Source organism: Penaeus vannamei, unplaced genomic scaffold (genome assembly GCF_042767895.1).
Source record: "Penaeus vannamei isolate JL-2024 unplaced genomic scaffold, ASM4276789v1 unanchor779, whole genome shotgun sequence".
In the NCBI taxonomy this organism is placed as follows: domain Eukaryota; kingdom Metazoa; phylum Arthropoda; class Malacostraca; order Decapoda; family Penaeidae; genus Penaeus; species Penaeus vannamei.
Window position 1 is genome coordinate 10,001 of NW_027213783.1, and position 9,172 is coordinate 19,172.

Below are 9,172 nucleotides of genomic sequence, written 5' to 3' on the forward strand. Positions count from 1 at the left end.
CTCCCTCTTCCCACCTCCCCCCACCCCCCTCCCCCCACCTCCCACCTCTCTCCCTCCTTCCCCCATCTTCCTCCTCCTCCCTCCCCCACCCTCCCCCTCCCTCGTCCCTCCCTCCCTTCTCCTCCTCCCTACTCCTCCCTCCTCCTCCCCCACCTCCTCCCCCACCTCCTCCTCCTCCTTCCCTCCTCCACTCCCTCCCTTCTTCCTCCTCCTCCCTCCCCCACCTCCCTCTCTTCCCCCTCTTCCCTCCCCCTCCCCCTCTCTTCACCTCCCTCCTCCCCCTACCTCCCTCCTCCTCCTCCTCCCTCCATCCCCCTTTTCCATCGCACCAAATCCATTTATCCTCGCCAACATCCGCCGATTCATAATAACTTGGAAAAGGTCGAACCAAATTCTGTCCCGGGGAAAATGGCCGGGGTTGTTAGAGCAAATGGCCCGAAGCGCTCCCACTAATCCACGGGGCTCCCCTCACTCTCCTCCTCTCTTCCCCTCTCTTCCCCTCTCCCCCTTCTGCCCTCCTTCTCCTTTCAACTCTCCCTCGCTCTCTTCCCTCTTCCCTCCCTCCCATGTCCTTATCCTCTCCCCTCGTCCTCTCCCTTACTCTCTCCCCTCTCCCTGTCTCCTCCCTCTCTCCCCTCTCTTCTCCCTCTCTCCCCTCTCCCTGTCTTTCTTTGTGCGAGAGGTTTTATGGGGTGGGTGTGAAATGGGCCGTGTCGTGTACCCTCTCTCTATGGTGCTGATTTTCGAGTATTGTTTTTTTCTCCCCTCACTCTCACTCTTTCTGGGTTTCTCTTTCTCTTTCTCGGTCTCTCTCTCTCTCTCTCTGTCTGTCTGTCTGTCTGTCTGTCTGTCTCTCTGTCTCTCTCTCTCTCTCTCTCTCTCTCTCTCTCTCTCTCTCTCTCTCTCTCTCTCTCTTTCTCTGCTCTCCTCCCTCCCTCCTCTCCTCCTCCCTCCCTCCCTTCCCTCCTTCCCTCCCTGCCTTCCCTCTCCCTGCCCTCCCCCTTTGCCTCCTCCCTGCCTGCCTCCCCTGCCCTCCCTCCCTCCTCCTCCCTCCCTCCCTCCCTCCCTCTCCCTCCCTCCCTCCCTTTCTTCCTCCCTCCCTCTCTCTCTCTCTCTCTCTCTCTCTCTCTCTCTCTCTCTCTCTCTCTCTCTCTCTCTCTCTCTCTCTCTCTCATCCTCTCCCTCTCCTTCTCACTCTTTCCTCCGCCCTCACTGAATAAATTTATATTTCCCTTCCCTTTACCGCCCTTCTGTGTCGTTGGAGCGGGCAAATGGGTTGGCTGAGGGCGGTGGAGCAGGGAGAAGAGGTGGGGAGAGGGTGAGAGGAAGGGGAAGAGGGGGGGGAAGGGGAGGAAAGAACGGGGAAGGAAAGGAGAAAGAATGGGAGAGTGGAGATGGAAGCGGGGAAGGAGGTCGAGGAGGAGGAGGAGGAAGAAGTGGGAGGGGGAGGGGGAGAGAGGAGTGGGAGTGGGGAGGAGGAGGAGGGGAGAATAAGGACGGGGAGAAATTTAAGAGGAGGACGAAGAAGAAGAAGAAGAAAAGGAAGGAGGAGGAGGAGGATGAGAACAAGAACACAAACAAGAACCAAAAGGAGAAAAGAAAAGAAAGGAAATATAAAAAGAAGGAGAGAGAGAGGAAAGGGAGAGGAAAAGGGAGAAAGTGAGAGGGAGAGGGAGAGGGAGAGGGAGAGGGAGAGGGAGAGAGGAGAGGGAGAGGGAGAGGGAGAGAGAGAGAGAGAGAGAGAGAGAGAGAGAGAGAGAGAGAGAGATAGATAGATAGATAGAGAGAGAGAGAGAGAGAGAGAGAGAGAGAGAGAGAGAGAGAGAGAGAGAGAGAGAGAGAGAGAGAGAGAGAGAGAGAGAGAGAGAGAGATTCTTTTTCATGTCTCCCCTCTTGCTCCATCGCCTTTCTTTCATTCTCCCCCTTTCTCTTTCTCCGTCATTCTCCTTCCAATTATCTCAACTTTTACACTTCTCAATCTTCCTTTGGAAAGGAGAAAGAGGAGAAGAACGGAGGATATAGAGAGAGGTAGTAGAGGGAATTTGAAAGGAAAGGGAAACGTGGATATCAACCTGTCTGTCTTTTTATCTGTCAGTCAGTCAGTCAGTCAAGCTACCTATCTGTGTATCTACCTGCCTATTTTATCTCTCTCTCTCTCTCTCTCTCTCTCTCTCTCTCTCTCTCTCTCTCTCTCTCTCTCTCTCTCTCTCTCTCTCTCTCTCTCTCTCTCTCTCTCTCTTTCTCTTTTTGTGTGTATGTCTCATTCTCGCACACACTGACACACACACACACACACACACACACACACACACACACACACACACACACACACACACACACACACACACACACACACACACACACACACACACATATATATATATATATATATATATATATATATATATACTTACATACATTAATAAATACTATCTAAACATAAACACTTCATTTACCTCCTCTCCAATCTTTTCCTCTCTCCCCTTCTCTCTTTCTCCCAGTCTCTCTTTCCTGCTCCTCCACTCCCCTCCCCACCCTCCACCTTCCCCTTCATCCTCCCCTCTCCCCCTCCCCCTTCCCTCCATCCTCCCCTCCGTCCTCCCCTTCACTTTCCTCTCACCTTCCTCCCTCCTTCCTTCTCCCCTCCCTCCTCCCTCTCCCCCTCCCCTCCTCCCCTTCCCCTCCCTCTCCACTCCTTGTGCGCTTTCCACCCTTCCTCCCCTTCCCCCCCTCCCCCTTCCCCTTCCTCCCCTCCCCTCCTCCCCGAGAACATCAACGGATCCCGGGCTTGAAATCCTTAATTAAATCCTTCCTCTGAGTCGCATCAATCCTCCCTACGCCCATCTAATCCTCTGGGGGATTTGCGGAATGGAGTCGACGTGGGCGGAGAAGGGGCGTGGGGAGGGGAGGAGGAGGAGGGAAGGAGGGGGTGGGGATAGAGGAGGAGGAGGAGGAGGGAGGGGTTGGGATGGAGGGGAGGATGGGAGGGAGGGGGTGGAGGGAGGAAGTGAGGGTGGGGCGGAGCCGTGGGGATGGAGGAGAGGAGGAGGAGGATGGGATGGAGGGAGTGGGAGGGGATGAGAGGAGCAGGAGGGGGGAAGGATGAGGAGGAGGTGGGGAAGAGGATGGGAGAGGAGGGAGGGAGGGATGGGGAGGGAGGAGGAGGAGGGAGGAGGAGGAGGAGGAGGGAAGGAGGGAGGGAGGAGGAGGAGAAGGGGGTAGGAGGGAGGGAGGGGGAGGGAGGAGGAGGAGAGGAAGGAGGAGGAGGAGGAGGAGGAAGGAAGGTGCGAAGGAAGGAGGAGGAGGAGGAAGAAGGAAGGGATAGAGGAGGGAGGAGGGAGGGGAGGAGGAGGGGATGGGGGAGGGGGATAGAGGAGGGGGAGAAGGAGGAGAAGGGGGAGGTGAGGGGATAGAAAGAGGAGGAGGGAAGAGGAGTGGAGGGGATAGAGAGAAAAGTAGAAGGCGAAGAGTAGGAAGAGTAGGAAGGAGGGAAGCTGGCAGGGAGATGGGGGAAGTACAGGAGGGAGCTGGGAGTTGAGAAGAGAGGGGAAGGGAGGGAAGGGGAAGAGGGTCAGCAGAGGGGAGGAGAGGAGATGAGGTAAAGAGCAGAAAGGTTATGAAAAGGGAGGAGGGAAGTTTTTTTTTTTCTTAAAAAGAAGAGGAGAAAGAAGGAGAGGAGGAGAAATAACAAGAGGAAGAAGAGAAGAAGAAGAAGAGGAATCTCAGGAAGAAATTGGCGAAGAGGAGAGAGAGAGAGAGAGAGAGAGAGAGAGAGAAGAGGAAGAAGAAGAAGAAGAAGAGAGAGAGAGACAGAGAGAGTGAGAGAAAGAGAGGGAGAGAGAGGAGAATGAGAAGAGAGAGAAGAGAGAGAGAGAGGAAGAGGAGAGAGAAGAGAGAGAGAAGAGAAGAAGGAAGGAAAGAGAGAATGAGAAGAGATAGAGAGAGAGAAAGAGAAAGATAGAATGAGAAGAGACAGAGACAGAGGAAGCAAGAGAGAGGAAGAGAGAATAAGAAGACACAGAGACAGACGAAGCAAGAGAGAGGGAGAGAGAAAGAGAAAGAGAAAGAGAAAGAGAGAGAGCGAGCGAGAAGACAGGGCCACTGCAAGCACTCCCGATCCCTTCCTCTATAACATCCTTTTTAATCTCTTGACACTGCAATCCGACTCTAATTACACCCCCGATCCGGATTCACGAGAAGAGAATTTGATGGCCAAATCCTCACCCCCCCCAATCCCCGCCATCCCCCCACCGCCACCACCCCATCACCCCCTTTAACCCTCAAGAATCGGCGTGGTTGGGAACCCATCTGGTCGGCGCCCCGGGATCGCTCTCTCTCTCTCTTTCTCTTTCTCTTTCTCTTTCTCTTTCTCTTTCTTGGTTTCTCTCTTTTTCTGGTTTTCTTTTTCGGGTTTTCTTTCTTTTTCTTTCTTTTTCTGGGTTTTTCTTTTCCCTTTGGTTTTCTCTCTTTCTTTCTGGGTTTCTGTCTCTCTTTTCTCTTTCTTTCTGGGTTTCTCTCTCTCTCTCTCTCTCTCTCTCTCTCTCTCTCTCTCTCTCTCTCTCTCTCTCTCTCTCTCTCTCTCTCTCTCTCTTCTCTCTCTCTCTCTCTCTCTCTCTTTCTCTCTCTTTCTCTTTATCACCACCACCTCCACCACCACCACCACCACCACAACCACCACCACCATCCCCACCACCACCACTCACCACCACCATCCCCACCACCACAACGACCACTCACCACCACCACCACCACCACCACCAACATCCCCACCACCACCACCACCTCCACCTCCACCTCCACCTCCACCTCCACCTCCACCTCCACCTCCACCACCACCACCACCACCACCACCACCACCACCACCACCACCACCACCGCCACTACAACCAATTAATAATTATGATTTTATTTACCTATCCGAATCACCTTTTATAAACACTATGATCACGTATAAATGCTGTGATCAGCTTATAAATTTCATATAAATCATACGAAGGTTGGGTGTAAAATCTTGATTATTTTTTCAATGATTGCAATATTCATGTCATATCACACTTGGCCAGATATGATGTTCATGTCATGTGTCTCTAATTAAAAGTGCAATGATTTTAGATTTTTTTTTTTATAATGTTATTATCATGTGGATGTTTTGAAAGATTATTCTGGAATCCACACGCACGTGCGCACACACAGATGCACACACACACACACACACACACACACACACACACACACACACACACACACACACACACACACACACACACACACACACACACACACACACACACATATATACATATACACACAAAAAATACGTAAACAAATACACACACTTACATAAACACACACACACACACACACATACATTTACATACAAAAAATACGTAAACAAATACACACACTTACATAAACACACACACACACATAAGCAAACACACAAACACTTACATAAACAAACACAAACACACACACACACGCACACACTGGAACTGAACAATATTGTTTTATTTTTGTACATCAAAAGTAAAAGAGTATTAAGGGACACGATTCATGTAAATAAATTAATCTCCATTTTTGAAACAATCAAAATCGGTTAATGGAATATTCATAAGCAATAATGAGTTAGAAAAAAAAGTTTAATCTGACTGTGATAGATTATATTAATGAATTTTTTTTCTCTTTTTTTTTTTTTTTTTTTTTTTTTTTTCTGTTCAGAAGGTTGGCGAATCATGATATAAAAAGATTAATAAAAAAAGAGAGGTGAAGGTAGGAATTCAGTAAAGAAAACAGAAAACAGAAATTTATTGACAAGATAACCAACAAACACAGACACAACCCACGCACGCACACACACACACGCACACAAGCACCCCTTCCCATACGTACATATGTTAGCGTGACATGAGGGCATTGTGCGTGCCCGTGTGTGTATGTTTATGTACGCGTCTGTTTGGCTTGAATGAGAATGTTTTATCATGCAGTCACTGGAGATAATGAGGGGAGAGAGAGAGGATGATTCCCCTCATTCCATCCGTCAGTCCTCGTGGTCTCCCCCACCCCCCCACCCCCGGTTATCTCCCCTCTCTCCCCCCACCCCCCCGCTAACTCCACTATCCACCCCCGCCGAGCACCCCTCCTCCCGCCCCCTCCCGCCTTAATTCCACCTCCCCCCGCCCAGCACCCCTCATCTCCCCTCCCTGCACTCCGCCTTTAACTCCCCTCTCCCCCTCCTCTCTCCCCTCTTCATCTCTCTCTCCCAGCAGCATCTCACGCATCATTAGGGTCAGGGAGTTCTCTGGTCACGTGATGGGCAGATGTATTGCGTGTTCCCCCCCTCTCCCCTTTTCCCCTCCGGTTATCCCACTCTCTCTCTCTCTCTCTCTTCACCCCTCCCTCGTATGTCTCTCCTCGGATATGCCTTCTCTACTCCCTTTCCCTTTTTATTTCTTCTCTCCTATTCTTCTCTTCTCTTTTCTCATGGTCTCTCCTTTATCTTCCGATCTCACCTTTTCCACTCAGCCTCTTTTCTATCTTCCTTCTCCGCCCCTCTCCCCTCTGTCCCTTTCTTCTTCCCCTCGGCCTCCCCTTCTCCTTCCCATCCTCTCCTCCTCTCCCGCTCCCTTCCTCCCCTCCCTTCTCCCTTCTACATCTACTTCTCACCCACGTTTCCCCTCCTCTCTCCCTCGTTTCTCCTCCCTCTTCCCTCTCCTTTCTCTCTCGTGTGCTTCTCCCCTCCCCGTAGGCATAATCTCTGTGCTTATTCATGTGTGCAGTTTGTTTATACAATTAATCAACTTTTCAAAATCAAAATCAAATCTTCTCCCTACCCCTCCCTTACCTCCCCTCTGACTCTCCCCTCATTCTCATTGTCCCCCCTCCTCTCTCTTTCCCACTCTCCCCCATCTCTCTCTCTCTCGTTCTCTCTCTCTCGTTCTCTCTCTCTCTCTCTCTCTCTCTCTCTCTCTCTCTCTCTTTCTCTCTGTCTGTCCCTTTCTCTCTCTTTCTCTCTCTCTCTCTCTCTCTCTCTCTCTCTCTCTCTCTCTCTCTCTCTCTCTCTCTCTCTCTCTCTCTCTCTCCTCTCTCTCTCTCTCTTTCTCTCTCTCTCTCTCTCTCTCTCTCCTCTCTCCCTCTCTCCTCTCTCTCTCTCTCTCTCTCTCTCTCTCTCTCTCTCTCTCTCTCTCTCTCTCTCTCTCTCTCTCTCTCTCTCTCTCTCTCTCTCTCTCCTCCTCCTCTTATCTCTTTTTCTCTCCCTTCTTCCATTTCCTAATTCATTTCCCCTCTTTCTCCCCTCTCTCCCTTTCCCCCCATCCCTCCCCTCTCCCCTCTTGGCGTTCCCACGTCCCTCTTCTCTTTCGTTTCTTGTCCCTCCCCTCTCTCATTCCCTCCTTCCCTCCCTCTCCCCTCTCTCGTTCCCTCGTCCCTCCCCTCTCCCGCCCTCCTTCCCTTCCCCTCATATCTCTCTCTCCCCTTATGCCCTCGTAACTTCCACCTCTATTTTCCGTCGATCAGTCGTAGCTCTTGTTCTGTTATCCGCACCCGCCCTCCCCTCCCCACACCTCCCCTCTCCCCTCATCTCCCCTCTTCCCTCACCTCCCCTCTTCCCCTGCTCTCCTCCTCCGGCTCTTATCCGACGTAGATTTCCTGCTTCCTCTTCGCTTGCTGTCTCTCATTCTCTCTCTTTTCTATTTTCCTTTTTTATCTATTGTTCTCCCTTTGATATGTATATATATATATATATATATATATATATATATATATATATATATATATATATATATATATATATACATACTCAATTTCAGCACACACACACTCCTCACCCCATTTTTCCTCCCATTCCCTCTCTTCTTTTCCCTACTCCCTTTTTTTCTACACCCCTTATCCCCAAACCCACTTCCCTTTCCCTCTCCTCTTCCCACCCTCAACCCCAAACTCACTCCCCACCCTGGCCTCAATTCCTACTCCCCTTCTCTCCCTACTCTCGCCCAATTCATCCCCACCCCTCCCCACTTCTTTTTTCCTCTTTCTCACCTTCACCCTTACTCCCCACCCCTCACCCTCACACTTACTCCCCCACCTCCCCACCCTTCACCCTCACCCCTCACTTCGCTTTCCCCTCTTCTCACCCTCACCCTTACACCCTATTACTGCTCCTACTTGCCTTACCTCCACCCTCTCACCCCCACTTCTCTTTCCCCTCTTCCCACCCTCACCCTCACCCCCCACTTCCCACTTCCCTTTTTCCTCTGCTGTTATCGGTCTCCTTAGCTCCCGTGTTCCCTCCTCCGGATAAGTCGATAGTCTCTCTCATTTCCCCTCTATCTCCTTCTCGCAGGTCATCGGTTCCTTCCCCTCTTTCTCTCTTCCTCTCCTTGCTCAGTCGTTTCTTTCTGTTTTTTTTTTTCTTTCTTTCTGTTCTCTGTTCTTTTTTTCTGTTTGTTAGGTTTGTTTCTCTTTCTCTTTCTCTCTCTCTCTCTCTCTCTCTCTCTCTCTCTCTCTCTCTCTCTCTCTCTCTCTCTCTCTCTCTCTCTCTCTCTCTCTCTCTGTCTCTCTCTCTCTCTCGCTTTTGCGCTCTCTCTCTCTCTGTCTCTCTCCCTTTCTCATTCTCTCTCTCTCTCTCCCTTTCTCTGCGTTCTCTCTCTCTCTCTCTCTCTCTCTCTCTCTCTCTCTCTCTCCTCTCTCTCTCTCTCTCTCTCTCTTTCTATTTCTCTTTCTCTCTCTCTCTCTCTCTCTCTCTCTCTCTCTCTCTCTCTCTCTCTTTGTTTTCTCATTCTCTTTCTTTCTCTCTCTCTCTCTCTTCTCCTTACGTTTCCATTTATTCATTTATTTTATCGTATGACACTTTTATTACTTTTTTCACCTTTCCTCTGTCTTTTGCTTGCAGAGATCAATCCTTTCTATATTTCTTTTTCTTTTCTCTCTCGTCCATATTTACTTGTTTCATTATTATCTTTCTTTTACAAACATCATTTCCATTTTTTGTATTTATTTTCGCCTTAAGGAGGTGGAGGAGAAGGAGGAGGAGGAGAAGGAGGAGGTGGAGGAGAAGGAGGAGGAGGTGGTGGTGGAGAAGGAGGAGGAGATGGAGGAGAAGGAGGAGGAGGAGGAGGGAGGAGGAGGAGGGAGGAGGTGGAGGAAGAAGGAGGGAGGAGGTGGAGGAGAGAAGAAG